The sequence below is a fragment of the Balaenoptera ricei genome, chromosome 10 (assembly GCF_028023285.1).
Source record: "Balaenoptera ricei isolate mBalRic1 chromosome 10, mBalRic1.hap2, whole genome shotgun sequence".
NCBI lineage: Eukaryota > Metazoa > Chordata > Mammalia > Artiodactyla > Balaenopteridae > Balaenoptera > Balaenoptera ricei.
In genome coordinates this window covers 70269647-70285392 of record NC_082648.1, presented here as the reverse complement: position 1 = coordinate 70285392, position 15746 = coordinate 70269647, and the positions used below count along the sequence as shown (strand labels likewise).

Genomic DNA, 15746 nt, shown 5'->3' with positions numbered 1-15746 from the left:
AAAACATTGGTTCTTTTGAATCTATGGAAAAGTGAATGTGTGTCAATATGCTGCTGACTCAATCGGACCACAGTAACCATATGAGAATATTCTGCAGTGTTCCCAGACTTCTGAATACTTATGACATTTTCCCAAACTAAGACTATGACCAAATGACAACAACAATAAAAATTTGCATAACATAAACATTGCCACACTTAAGAAGGCACACCACAGGTTCTGTATTTCCAGTCCAGGGTTGATGAAACCTGTGTCACAGACTATATAAATTGTTCGTGAAAAATGGAACTCTTTATTCTCACATTGTCATTTATAGAGAGCTAAAATGTTAAATACCCAATTCTTCCTTCAGGGCTTAAAAACCCAACAAATTTGGGAGTCCATGAATGCTTCTGACACAGTTATAGATAGCTAAGCCTTAGAATATTGCCATTGTATAAGGTTCTTTCAAATATGCTGGACATAGTTTAAGAAAACAGCATTGGCTCCTTGAAACTGACCTATGCCTTATATTGACTGTAAATTCAGACATGTGTGGCACACCTGGAAGGGGAGTCTGTAGGAAGAAATGAGGAGACTCTTGTGAAAGAATTAATCCAAAGGGAATAGAGCGTAGATACACAAGTGTGGTCCAAGGACAATGCACCACCATGAATTCACAATTTCCAACCTCAACTTGGAACTAAAAAGTGACAGAAATCCTATGTTGTTTCCTGATCCAGAATTCATTCCAACACTCCACAACTATTGCAAACTCTGCTCACCTAAAACCTCTAAGTCCTACCCCTCCCTCTCCTTTCTCTCGGCAGATGGTTTCACTTCCCACCTCAGAGAGATAACAGAAGCGATCAGGTATCAAAACCCTCAGCTCACTGCTACCCAAATCAGTAAACCTATTGATGACCACAGCCATTTTTTTTAATGCTTTACTGCTGTTTCTGGAGAAATGACATCCTTCTTCCTATTCATGCATCAATTAATTCAACAATAAATCATTGTAGAATGCTTTGAATTTCACCTTCTTTGGGGAAACTCACCCATTGGTTATCTTCTCCTTTTTCTATATCTTCAGTCTCTTCCTCCTTACTGAATCTTTCCCAGCAGCATTTAAACACGTTCAAATTTGCCTCATCTTAAAGAAACAAATGTACAAAAACAAAACAATTATTCCTTTCACCCTAGCTTCCTAGTCCCCCAGTTCTTACCCATGGTTGTCCTTTCCTTCCCAAACTACTCATATAAGATGTCGCTTCCTCTTGCTTATCTCCACTTCTACTCCTCCATTTACTTCTCAACCCACCCCAAATGGTTTTCAGCCCAACCATTCTTCTGAATATGCTCACTTTTATATCACTAATGACTTCTATAGAGCAAAATCCAACAGAGCAAATCCCAAAATTCAACTTTTCAACCCTTCTCTTGCTTGAAGTATCATCAGCATTCAAAATTGTTAGCTGCTTCCTTTTTCTGGAAATAATTTGCTTCCTTGGCTTCTCTGATTCCATATTCTCTCCCATCTCTTTTCCCCCCGTATTTCTATGGCCTCTTCCTCTCAGCCTCCATTGACAGCACTACATTTTAATGTCTCTCAGGGCTCAGTCCTAGGCCATCTTTTCTTCTCATCCCGTGTGTCTAATCAATTCTACCTACTCTTACAAATTGAATGACCTCCCATAGTATATGCTGAGGATGCTCAAACTTTATCTCCATTTCGGAATTCTCTATTGACCATCAGGTCCATTTCCCATCTATCCCTGACTTCTCTAGTTGAAGAAAGCAACCCCACTTCAATTTTCAAACACTGGATTTATTTCCTCCGCTCATTCCCAGAGCTGTCAATGCAATCCTTGTTCCCTGCATCAGTAAATAGAAGCACAAGTGACCAAGTTACTCAAGCCAGAAACTTATAAGTCACTTGCCTCCTTTCCACCCTTCACACCCTCATAGCCAAACACGTATCCTAAAAATTCTACCTTCTAATAGCTCTAGAATCTGTCTACATTGCTCCCTAATCAAAGTTCCAGTTATTGTTCAACTACTCGACTATAATATAGTAATATATTGCAATATACTCTACTGGTATACCCTTGTGATTGCATTCTTAAAACTGTAGCCAGACTGAGCTTATAAAATGCAATTTCTACTGTATATCTCCCTGCTTAGAAGCTTGAATGTTTTTTATATTTTCACTATATATATTTGCTTCCATAAATAATAGATACCATTTTATTTATGTATTTAAATTTTTTATACATGAACTATATACTAGATATTCCTTTGGAACTTGCCTTTTTAACAAAACATCTTATTTTTTAAATGTTATCCTCAACAATTCATAAACTCCAAGGCACTTTTTTTCAACTCATGAACAGGATTCCACTGTATGACTAAACCAGGGTTTCTTTATTTACCCCTCTACTGAGGACTATTATGTTAGTCCCACTTTTTCATTGCAATAAAAAATGCTGTGATTAAGTTTCTTGAAAATGTCTCTTGTGCATATATGTGAGGTCTCTAAAATAGATACCTAAAAGACAAATTGCAAGGTCATGGGGATTGCACTTTTTGAGCTTCACTAGATACTACATCATTACATAGGACTGATATACTCCAACTTCAGGACAGTCGTTATCTGGAAAGATAGGGAGGAAGAAGGGACATGAGTCCGGGATTTTAGCTGAAGTGAAATATTTTATTTCTTCAAACCCTGTGAGGCAAATGCAAAATACTAGGCTCGATGATGACTACAGAGGTATCTAATGTATTATTTTTTTTTACATTATTTTGTCCTTTTAGAATACTTAATAATTTAAAATATTTTTAATCAAGCTTTCAGTGTTTCTCATTATCTTAGAATAAAAGTCAAGCCTTTTCCTGTGACTTACAAGGCCCCCCTTGATCTGGTTTTCATTGGTCTTTCCAGCCTCATTAAAGAAAACACAGTGCTCTCATTTGACCTCTTCAAATGGGGTTTGATCTCTGGGAATGCAGGGTCTTCACACATTTTCCTGATCCTAAATCACTGAATATACTGAATTCTCACGTTTTAGCTAGTTGTTTTAGTTATTCTGTTAATTATTTCACTGCCAGAATATCATTTTTGAACATGGCTGAGGCACCCTTGCTTTTCCTCCAATTTTTCCCACGGCCACTTACTTATTTAATTCCTTCTCTGCTCTCAGATCTCAGCCTAAATATTACTTCCTCAGGAATCCTTTCCTGACCCTCTGAGGTTGTTTAATTTCCCCTCAATATAACCTTTCATACCACTCTTTACTTCCCATTTTGCAACATCACTTACATTTGTAATTATTTCTTCAATATCTATCTTTAAACAATAATTTATTGATTGATTTACTTGTTTGCACCTATCACCCCCATTAGACTCTAAGCCCCCTTAGGACAGAAACTGTGTCTGTCTTGCTCAAAACTCTATTTCCAGCACCCAGCACAATGCTAAGCACATACATGTTCAAGCAATAGTCACTGGAGAATGAAAGTGTCAGAGAAACAGTGTTAGGCAGGGTGTGCTGAATCCTCCAGATCAGCTCCCAGCCCTCAATAGAGCTGTGGAGATCTAGGGCAAGGGGCATGGAATTTTAAAAAATAATAATAAAATGAGAATCACATTGCCACAGATCTGTGAGATACTGACAGCATAAAGCAGCAAGACCTTGGGGCCCATATGAATACATGTGGTTCAGGTTGATGTTAAGTCAACTTTCCACATCTGGGTGTGAGAGTTGGTGCAGGATGGAACAAGAATGGGACACACAATGGTCTGAGCCACAAGCAAGACCAACCAGATGTGGGACCAAACACTAGACTTTTGAGGGACAGGGGACATCATTGGGATGATCAGAGAAGTGACCAGAATGGCAGAATATCCTGTCTTAGTCAGGAGCTCTACATTTACAAGCCCTTGTGAGAAGGTATCAATTTATCATAGAGTGAGTAGGGGCAGAATCATAGAAACAAAGAACTCTTATTATTGCTGCTCTATCGCACAAACACCTGATTATTTTGTCACTGGATCACAAAATGAAGACTAGATAAGTGAAATATTTTCATAATTCTATGTGACGTGGCAGAGCTGGAAGTCATAGGTCTATGCTCTTAGTTTTATCTAAAATACAGAAATATAAAGTGTGTTAGATCTTTAAGTAAGGGCAGATCTAAGGCAAAGAGTGTTCAAGTTTGCAAACAATCTATGGCTTTCAATAAAACATCTGTTTTTAACTTTGTATGTACCTGATCAGTTGCTGCAAGTTATCTACATCCTAATAAAATACTTATTTATGCTATGTATACATGCAGAGTTGAATAAAACATCCAGAAATATCTTTCCCTTCAAATATTATTTTTTAAAAATGAGTTATTTTGTCTACCTGATCCTAAATCACTGAATTGACTGAATTCCCACATTTTAGCTAGTTGCTTTAGTTATTCTGTTATTTCACTGCCAAAATATCATTTTTGACATAAACCTGGCATAGAAAATGAAAACTTAAGCTGTCTGAAGAAGCAACTCTTTAAATCCACCAGTTCTCTCACACCTCTTGCAGTTACCCTAGTGATGTTATAAAACATATTACTTTCCTGACCTCCTAAGACATTCTCTGGGGCCAGTACCCTAGACCCCATAATTCACTCAAAAGCTAAAGCTATTGTCAAGGCAGCAGTAATATACCCAAGAGTCTCGATAAATAATTCATTGAATGCATTCATTTCCAGAAGATGCACTGGGCTATGAACCTGGTTCTTCTTCAAGACAGTGCAAATACTGCCTCAAAATTGAAGAGCTAGTTCAACATGGAACACCTATTGGGAAGGCTGAGGTAGAAAGACAAATTTTAGTCTGCAAACAGTAAAGTAGATTGTACATGCCTGTTAACTTGCAATTGTATTGCTGTCTTCCAGAGCAGCATTTGCAACCACAGGGTGGGAGAGGCAGGGAGAGAACCCACAGCCTGGGAAATGAATAGAAGGTTTGTGGATCCTACAAGCACTTCCTTGTGACGGCCCAGGGAGGAAGCCAAACCCCCAGATGGCTGTGGCCTCTAGAGGTGAGGGTGATCCAGAATCACTGTGTCACCTATTTCCTCCTCTTTGGCTGATGTGCATTCACTGCTTCTCTAGTTAGCCTCACTGAAAGAGCAGGTAAAAATCCTTGTCACCTGCCATTGAAGCAAGTGGAATTGTATTCAGTTTAACATTTCTCACGTGAGGCATACTGTGTCTTTCTGCAAAAATAACGATCATCTGTGTGGCTTTGGCACACTGCCAGCATTTTCACTGGGCACTGCCCTCTTCTTGCCATACCTGCTCATCATTAAGTCGGGCATCTGTCCTCCCTGGTTACCACAGAGACATAAGCTGGACTAGCCCATGTGGTCTCTCGGGTCTGAAGACTTCTGCCTCAGAGTCACTACTGGAATGTGGGAAACTTTAGAAAGGCTAGGAGGCCATGTGCCTAGGATATTAAGTCCTTGGGAGTGACATCCGAGGGAAATCTTTGCCTCTTTGCCAAACCTAACACAGTGTCTGTCAAAAATACCCGATCAATCATTCTTTTCAATATTCTGTCTTTTCTATTTTGAATATAAGCCACATGAGGGCAGAAACTATATCTTTCTTGCTCACTATGTGCCTGAAACATGGTAGTGATTTAAGAAATATATGGTGAGTGAATAAATGTTTAGGGGATGGATGGATGGATGGGTGGATGGATGGATGGATGGATGGATGGATAAATGAATGGGTGATGGGCAAACATTTTCTCATGGGTCTTTGGGTTTCACAGAGTTCAGTATTATTTGAAATGAATCATCCCAATATCCCTACAAAATGGCATTAAGAAAGAGGAAGAAAGCCTTGTTAAAGACTCCGCTAAGTACAATTAGTGATACAAAAAAAAGAAAGGCCCTTTAAGACCTCTGTGTTTATTAACCTCACTAGTATTCCTAAACTGAATATTATTCGCATTATGTAATCTGAACATGTTTAATTCTAGTAAATTAACATATGAGCAGTTGCTAGAGTAGGAGGGACTATTTGTGTTTTCCCTGGGATCTGCCCTGTCAATCACACCTCTAAATGCAACTACAATAATTAGCGCCTTTAATCAATTTCCAGACCTCTTTGTTCCATAGACTGTAAAGTTCAGGGAAGGCATTTCATGAGTGAGACTATTGTGAAGACTCATAAATAATATCTTCCACGGCAGTGAGCGTGTGCGTGAGGAAGGAGAGGGAGGTTCCCCTGTTCTCAAGCTTTCAAATCCTGTCGGTGGTGGAGGCAGCAACACAATCAGAACTATGTCTTTGAAAATCTAAAACATCACTTAGCTCTCTCCCAGATGCCTTAGTGCCCCTATCATATTAGCTCTGTTGGCATTTGGAAGGAAGAGAACTTCTAAGGCATTTTATTTTCCATGAACTTGGAGCCACGTGCAAATACAAATTTTTTTTTTCTTTTTTGATGAGGAGTCCCTGCTAATATTTAATAATGTGATCCTGTGCTATGAAAGCAGTTTCTCCGGTTGAAGAATAAACATAGGCAACATTCTAGGGCAGGCAAGGCCGAAAAACTTATTATTATTATTACTATTTCACCTGAATAATACTAGTCTGAGGCAACTAGTTTCATGGAAAATGTGTGTGGACCCACACGCATAAATAAACAGTGCCAGAAAATTGCAGAAACATTGAACATCCACTCAAGGACCAAAGAAGAAAACTGCTAGACTCATTAATGACACATCTTTCAGGGTTATTGGTCCTTAGGAGACCAGCTATTTTAATTTTTTGGTCTTCTTACATTTGTTAGAAGTTATGCTGAAAACTTTTGTACCTGCCCAGAGGAAGGGACAATAAACAAGAAAACAAAATCTCCGTTACCACCAGGAAAAAGAAAAACTAGTGATCTGATGAGACGTGGTAAAAGAAAAATCTGGAAAACTGGTAGTTTGATAGAATTTGGTGACCATTTTTCCTAAAATGAAATAAAAATTTAAGGAAATGTGATGTTGCACTTTGACCATCACCACTCCTAGAGTTCCAGTACACTGTAAAATCTGTTCTCCTAATTTCCATCTTCATCTTCGAGATTGCAGTAGCCTCCCAGGACTTTGTCTTATGCATAAAGTTATTATCCCCTTTTGTATCAGGTCTGTTGTAAATGTTCATTATAATCACTGCTGCTTAATTTAGCAGATGGTTGGAACTGAACAGTTCTTCTCGGAGGAATTAAGTATGGTTATGTCATTTCCCAAGTTGATTTAAAAGAAGTAATTTGAGATCAAGCAATGTTTCAGTTTCCGTGCTAGTTCAGAATCATTGTCATAGATGTTTTCTTTTCTCCACTTCTATAATTTTGAATATCTAAGATGAACTGCGTTGATGTTCCAATTTTTTATGTTTAATGTTCTTCAACAAAGAAATAAAGATGAATAAATTATTGTACCCAAATCCCACATTTTACTATATGATTGGTCAGGAGTCCCCAAAGGAATTTTCCTATTGTGTTTGCGTTCTCATCTGTTGTCAGCAAATACAAGGTGGATAGAAATTATTTCTCACAGCAAACTTCTGATCCACCTCCCATGAATACCTTACACTTCTCTCAAGATATCGGTGGTCAGATATAATTAGCACGAAACAGAGAGGCTTCATCTAAAAAAATGTCATCTATGTTTTTTGTTCAATGGATATTCAATTGGCTGAGAATTATTTTAGCAGGATCACACATTTTCAAAGACAAGAAACTGAAAAGGAGAGATTGTTCCTAGTCCCCAGTCTGTCTCTAAATAACAGGGTCCTTCTCCCCACCCTAGCATCTCTTCCAAAAAGGAAGTATTTCTAAACCAAGATTTCACCATTCATAAGGACTTATTCTTAAATGTTATTCAACTGTTTTGAACTTCCAACTTCTATGCTCTCCCAGCCACCTACTGTTCCTGTTGATTTTTACTTTGGACACTACAGGAAGCAAAAGAGGGGTAATATTTGAGGGTGGGCATAGAGGGTTGATACACTCAGGGGAGCTCATTACTATGCCATTATATTTTGTATATAGAAGCTTTCTTCTGAGGAAGTAAAGAATCTTAATTTCAAATAGGAAGTCAGCTTTGCAATTGCCCTGTGAAACTGGCAAGCTATATTAAAACAGGCAGACATCTTCTAGCGAGTGCTGGGATTGTAACAGAAGGTAGTTAGGTGACCTGGGTTTGTGTTTGTGTCTGTCACTTGCTAGCACTTTAGACTTCAGATTTCTCTGTTTTCATATCCTCTTCATAACCACAAATTATGGCCATGAAGAGGAACAGAATAGCGTATGTGTATAATAATGTGTATGAATAATATATACACATTATTTTATATATGAATATTTATATATTATATATATTCATATATAAAATAAGGTATATCATATAAATAAAATAATGTGTACATAAATAATATATATAAATATATATATAATAATGTGGATACATTCCATATATATTCAGACATTCTCTATGAATGATAAAAATACTGTTTGTGTAAAGATATTTTTAACATTATTATTGTCAGTAACCTCTCCCCTCTCTGCAGAGAAGTTGAGAGAAAGGAATGGTAAGATGCCATCCACGGGCATCCTTGTGCCCTGCCTCAGATGGTTTTCACCACTGCTGCTTCCCTCCTCGGCACCTCCCAAGGAGATAAAGGAACAGATGTACACTCTTCCCTGTGCTTGGTCAGCTACATGCTTTGTATCCCAATCATGAGGATGACAGCTACTGTGGTGGTGATAAATAGTAGTCCAGCCTGGCTGAAATAGGTTTGCAGCTGGCTTCCCAAGAGAAACCGTCTCTCAGCCTGGCAGAGGGGAAACGGCATAAGTTTTATAGTCAGACAAGCTCATTTTCTAATCATGGTTTATCGCTTATCTACCAGCAGTTGAATCCTGGGCAGTTACTCAATCCTTGTAATTCTTGTAATCTTGATTCCCTCCTACTAGATTAAAAAGAACTGAACTACCCTTTTAGGATATTGTAAGGCTTAAGTAAGAAATCAAAGTGAAGCTTCTGATGCAGTTTTGATCACTAAATAGGTCTTTAATACATGGTATATCCTGTCTTTATTCCATCTTCAATTCTTTTTCTATTCTTCTGGCAGCATCCAAGAAGCTATCAGGACCATTCATTGCAGACTCCTTCTCTCTGAACCAGTATTCCTCAGCCCATCCCCCCACAAACCAGCATCTCCCCTAGAAAAAGTGTGTGGTTTTTCTTCCTATAAACTTCAATGACATTCATTGGAAAAGTTATCCTTTTGTCATAATTTCTTGTGATCCAAAGTAGCTTTCCTATTAATTCTTTATTAGGATTATTATTGTATTTTGCAAAACAGACGATGGGAGAAAGCATCTCCCATAAGAGCTAAAGAGCTCTTATGTGCTTTTCCTTTACACCGCAGCATTTTGATTTATAAATTTTTGTCTCAACCTTAGTTTCATTTGAAACCAAGGAAAGCTTTTCATCTGCAGCCTGTTCTTTTATAAGGATTTACAAACGTTTATAGTCAGTTTTGCTGTCAGTTTGCATTTATTTTTCTTGAGTTCCCTAGTGGTTATGCCAAGAATATAATCGGTTATGTGATTCACAGATAAGTGTTTCTAGCAAACACTGATAAAAGAGTAATGGTTATTAAAATTTCATATGATAAAGAGTTAATTCAAAGAATCTGAATTTGAAACTATATGAGACCTTCAAGATCACTTGCTTCGATACCCTATTTTTAAACAGCTACCGTGATAGAACATTTGCAAATGTCATGGCGTGTTCTACTAAATGCATCACATATTGTCTAAATTCCACATGATTTCCATTTAACAGATGAAAAAGTTGAGGATCTGAAAGGTTTAATAAATTTTCCAAGGTCAGGTGGCAGAGAAAGATCTAGACACTGCTGATTCTTAACCTTGGCTCTTTTCACTAAGCAATGATTATTTTTTTATGTGAGAGGAAACTGAAACCGAGGGCTCATCATTGATTGGAAGGGGGTGATGGAGCTGGGATGAGACATCTCGGCTCTTGAAAACCCAATTTAGTCTGCATTTTGACCTTATCACCATTAAGATATTATGAGATGGGCTTCCATAATATTTTTCTTGAGGGTTTTCATCTATATTGAGGAATTAAACACAAACATGGTTCCCTGTCTTTCTACTTTGTCTCAGTTTTCCATTTGTGTTCATGTTTTCTTTTTCATAATTCTCCACTTCTAATTCCATTGTATTATTTCTTTTCATTACATAGGGCCTTTTAAATCTTCTCCATAACTTGAGGGATAGGTAAGGAATGAATGAATGAAGTATAAATAGCCCTATAGAGAAGTGAAAAATGCATGAGCAGGGCTTCCCTGGTGGCGCAGTGGTTGAGAATCTGCCTGCCAATGCAGGGGACACGGGTTCGAGCCCCGGTCTGGGAAGATCCCACATGCTGCGGAGCAACTAGGCCCGTGAGCCACAACTACTGAGCCCGCGCGTCTGGAGCCTGTGCTCCGCAACAAGAGAGGCTGCGATAGTGAGAGGCCCGCGCACCGCGATGAAGAGTGGCCCCCGTTTGCCGCAATTAGAGAAAGCCCTCGCACAGAAAAGAAGACCCAACACAGCCAAAAAAAAAAAAAAAAAAAAAAAAAAACATGAGCAAATGAAATAGTTTAGGGCTCTAAAAAATGTGATGTTTTGAATATAAATGATGCTTCTTCTCCTCTCTGCCCTATACTTCACTCTCCTCTATATGTTAAAGCATCATGGTGCACTGCATGTCCTGGAGAAGTAGAGCCAGGCTGAGGTCCACAAGAAGTAACCAGGAACACTTTGGGAATTTTTACAGCAATTGTGTGAACAACCTTGATTTGCTCAGGCCTTTTCACCCACCGCTTGGTTGGATCCAGGTTCTGATTTAGGGCTCTTTACGCTGGCTTTCATTTCTACCTCCAGTGCTTGGACTTGATGGCTGAGTAAGTCTGACTCTCCGGGCTTGGGTCGTCCCAGCTTTCCCAGGCCTTGGCTGAAGCATACTACTAGAGCCTTCTTCTCCTTTCTCCTTCAGGATCCATTCCTCTCCTGGCCTAGCCCCCAGTTCTCAAAATCCTGCTCTCTGCTCAATGGAAATGTGTTCAAGCCAAGACTGTTCGTCCCTGTTCATCAGACATATTTCCCCAAGGCAGTGATGAATTTATCCATGTCTTTCCAACATTATATGGTCTCCTCAGCATAGTAAACGTTAACACAATGCAAAGCACAATTTTTAAAAATCCAGGAGGTTGGTAAAGAATGTGGCCATAAAGTAAAATGAAAGTCTTTATATGAGCAGTAACTTTGATGTGGGTGTAATAGACATAGCTAACCACTTGATCACACAGCACCAGGGATCATCTTCAATTCAAGGGGAAAAGAAGTAGAAGTGTATTGTGCCACCTATCTTACCTCCCAAATGCTCATGGTGCCCACTCCTGCTACACCACCTTTCCTCTCTCAGCCTGTATCTATGGCCTCACGGGGAGTTCCCTATAGTCAGTTGACAGAGGGAGAGAATCCTGGTTTACAGATGGTTCTGCACAATACGCAGGAACCTCCTAGAAGTGGACGCTGCAGGATCACAGTTCCTCGCTGGGACATCCCTGAAGGACAGTGGTGAAGGGAAATCCTCGCTGAGGGCAGGGCTTCAGGCAGTGTACCCGGATGTTCACTTGGCTTGGAAAGATAATTAGCCAGACATGCAGTTATATACCAATTCATGGACTATGGCCAATGGTTTGGCTAGATGGTCAGGAAGGAATATGATTGGAAAACTGATGACAAGGAAATTTGGGGAAAATTGATGACAAATATTTGGATAGACCTCTCTGAGTGGGCAAAAATGTGAAGATATTTGTGTCCCATGTGAATGCTCACCAAAAGGTGACTTAGCAAAGGAACACTTTGATAATTAAGTGGAAAAAAATGACCTATTCTGTGGGTACCAGTCACCCTCTTTCCCCAGCCACCCCTGTCATCACCTAATGGGCTCATGAACAAAGTGGCCATGATGGCAAGGATAAAAGTCATGCATGGTGTAAGCAACATGGACTTCCACTCACCAAAGCCAATCTGGCTGTGGCCTTGCTGAGTGCCCAATCTGCCAGCCGCAAAAGACCAACACTGAGTCCCCCATATGGCACCATTCCTCAGGGTGATCAGCCAGCTACCTGTAGCAGGTTGACCATATTGGATGGCTTGCATCATAATAAGGGCAGCATTTTTTTCTTATTGGAATACACACTTACTTTGGATATGGATTTACTGTCCCTGAAATGCTTCTGCAAAACCACCATCCGTGGACTTATAGAATGCCTTATCTACTGTCATGTTTTACATTGCTTCTTATCAAGGAACTCAATTCACAGCAAGTGAAGATTGGCAATGGGCCCATGCTCATGTAATTCACTGGTCATCCTGAATCAGCTGGTTTGATAACTGGTGGAATGGCCTTTTGAAGACTGAGTTACAGTGACAGCTAGATGGCAATACCTTGCAGGACTGCAGCTAGGTTCTCCAGAAGGCTGTATATGCTCAGAATCAGCATCCAATATATGGTGCTGTCTCTCCAATAGCCAGGATTCATGAGCCCAGGAATCAAAGGGTAAAAATGGGAAATTCACTACTCATCGTTACTCCTAGTGACCCACTGGCAAAATTTTTGGTTCCTGTTCTCTTGACCTTATGCCCTACCAGCCTAGACGTCTTATCCAGAGAGAAGAATGTTTTTACCAGGAGACACAATAATTCCATTGAACTGGAAGTTAAGACTGCCACCTGGCCACTTTATACTCCTCATGCCTCTGAATCAACAGGCAAAGAAGGGAATTATGGTGTTGGCTGGGGTGATTGACCCTGACTATCAAGGGAAATTGGACTATTATTCCATAATGGAGGTAAGGAAGAGCATGTCTAAAATACAGGAGACCCTGTAGGGCGTCTCTTACTATTACCATGCTCTGTGATTAAGATCAATGGAAAACGTCAACAACCTAATCCAGGCAGCACTACTAATGGCTCAGAAGCTTCAGGAGTGAAGGTTTGGGTCACTCCACCAGGTAAAGAATCACGACCAGCTGAGGTACTTGCTGAAGGCAAAGAAAATACAGAATCGGTAGTAGAAGAAGATAGGCATAAATATCAGCTACAACCATGTAACCAGTTACAGAAACATGGACTGTACTGTCATGAGTATTTCCTCCTTATTTTGGTATGGATATTTGTGTGTGTGTGTGTGTGTGTGTGTGTGTGTGTACAACTTGTGATGGCTAATTTTACATGTCAGCTTGACTGGGCTACGGGGTGTTCAGACATTTGGACAAACATTACCCTGGATGTGTCTCTGAGGGTGTTTCTGCATGAGATTAACATTTGAATTATAGACTGAGTAAAACACAGTGCCCTCCCATGGGTGAACTTCATCCAATCCACTGAGTGTCTGAATAGAACAAAAGGTTGAGTAAGGGAGAATTTGCTTTCTCTGCCTGACTGTCTTCAAGCTGGGACATAACTATTCTGCTGCCTTTGGACCCAGACTCAGACTGGAACTTATACCTTCCACACTCCTGGTTCTTGGACTTGAACTCGGACTTGGACTGGAATGGTATTGTTCCAGCTGATGGTATTATCAGCTCCCCTAAGTCTCCAGAAGATCTTGGGACTTCTCAGCTTCCACAATCTTGTGAGCCAATTCTCCTCATGAGCCAATATATCCTGTTCATTCTAGTTCTGTTTCTTGGGAGAACTCTAATATACCTGTTCAACATTTAATCACTACTTGTCACTTTATATAAAATTATTTGTGAGATCATTTATGGTCTGACTACATGTCCCCTGAGTGTATTACAATAGCAATAGCTATTGTTAGTATTATTACAATGTAGTAATTACCAAACTACCCACTACAGCAACAGTAATGACATCCAACCGTTGTTTTACACCTAAAAAAATGTCAGGCACTGTTTTTAGTACTTTATATGTATTAATTCATGCAATCCCTACAACAAACCTGTGAGTTAGATATCATTATGATTCGAATTTACAAATAAGGAAACCGAGGCACAGAGGGATTAATTAACATACTCAAATATCGGGTTGGCCAAAATGTTCGTTCGGGTTTCTCTGTACCATCTTACAGACAAACCTGAACGAACATTTTGGCCAGCCAAATTCATGCTGCAGCCAGGACTTGAAACCCAGCAGGCTGGACCTAGATCTCTATCATGCAAACTGTAGCTTATATTATTTTGCTTTGGAATTCCATAATGGAGGGCAGTAGTCTTCACACTATATTCTCCGCACCTAATACATCAGAAAGGTAGCTTGAAAGTATAGTAGTAAGTAAGTAAGTAGTATCCTGAAACTAGACCTATTGGACATGAATCCCAGTCCTAACTCAATCACTTTTAACTGTGTGATTGGAGGCAAGTTACTTAACCTTTCTGTGCCTCAGGTTTTTCACCAGGATTTTTGTTACAATTAAATAAACCAACACTTATAAAGTGCTTAGAACAGTATCTGGCGTTTAGTAAGTACTCAGTAAATGTTAAGCTTTTCTAATGATGCTGGTTTTATTCATCAATTTATCCATTCCCATCACCCAGAAAAAGGCATATAATAGAGACTCAATAAATATCTGATAAATTAAAGAATATATTTGTTTTATTCCACATTGCATTCTTTTATCTGGCAACAGTACTGCCCACTTGCCTTCCATTCACCCCTTCATCACCTATAATGTATGAGGCACTGTGCTAGAGGCTAGGGTGACAGAGCGAATAAGACATGATGTTGCCCTTGAGGCACTTGGAGCTGAGTACATAAACTGACATAATACACAGAATATGGTGTCATGAGTGGAATAACATTCTAACCTGAACCTTATGGGAGGACAGAGGGTGGAACATCTATCTAACTGGGAGGGAGGGGGAGGGGGGCCACCACCAGCAGCAATGTAAACGACCTTCTGCTGTGAGCTACTTGTACTAAGGGAAGTAGACTGTTCTCATAACCATTTCCCCAAATATCAAGATAATGCTGCTGAGGACACTGGTTTGTTAGGATGAGCAAATTCAGGTGCGACCTTACCGGTGGAAAGATTAGATGGCTACCTACTTCCTGCCTATTGAACGGATGCCAGGAAGGGTCTCCTGGCCCCCACAACTCTTCTTATACAACTGAGACCAAATAGGTTCTAGGCCTAAAGGAAAGAAAGAGGGCACGTCAGTCAGAAAGGCATTTGCCTGCTAGTGACTAAATGCCCAGTGAAGACTGCCTTACAGATGGGGGTGATTTTTCTCACATAACAGGAAGTCTGGCAATAAGCAGGTATTGGCCTTGATTCAGCTGCTTAACAATTTTATCAGGAACTCAGGTCTTTTCCTTTCCTCTAAGGTGCTAGCTTTGGCTTTTATATTCATCACCCCATGGTTGCAAGACGGCTGCTCTCACCTTCAGATTTCACTTTCCTATTCAAGACCTGAAGGGGCAGTTAATATGCCAGCCTTTTATGAAGAAAGCAAAGCCTTTCCAGAATTCTGCCTAGCAGACCTCTGCTTGCATTTCATTGTCACGTGGGCACTGCCAGCTGGACTGGAGCCTGGAAAAGCCAGAGACAGTACTATCACAATTCGCTTAGACGAGGGGTTGGTAAACTTTTTCTGTAACAGGCCAGATAGTAA

At 39.8% G+C, this 15746-nt stretch overlaps 1 protein-coding gene across 5 annotated transcripts in view; it reads right to left on the bottom strand.

Annotated features, from left to right (window-relative positions):
- The window catches only part of TMTC2 (transmembrane O-mannosyltransferase targeting cadherins 2), a 1049079-nt gene that overhangs the window by 489413 nt on the left and 543920 nt on the right, over nt 1–15746 (bottom strand). Inside the window, exon 13 of one of the 5 annotated variants that reach the window (XR_009505423.1) lies at nt 1038–1132. The exons of the other annotated variants lie outside the window; for them this stretch is intronic. The gene's annotated coding sequence lies outside the window, so the exon portion shown is untranslated. The remainder of the gene's footprint in view (nt 1–1037; nt 1133–15746) is intronic. 5 annotated transcript variants of the gene reach the window in all.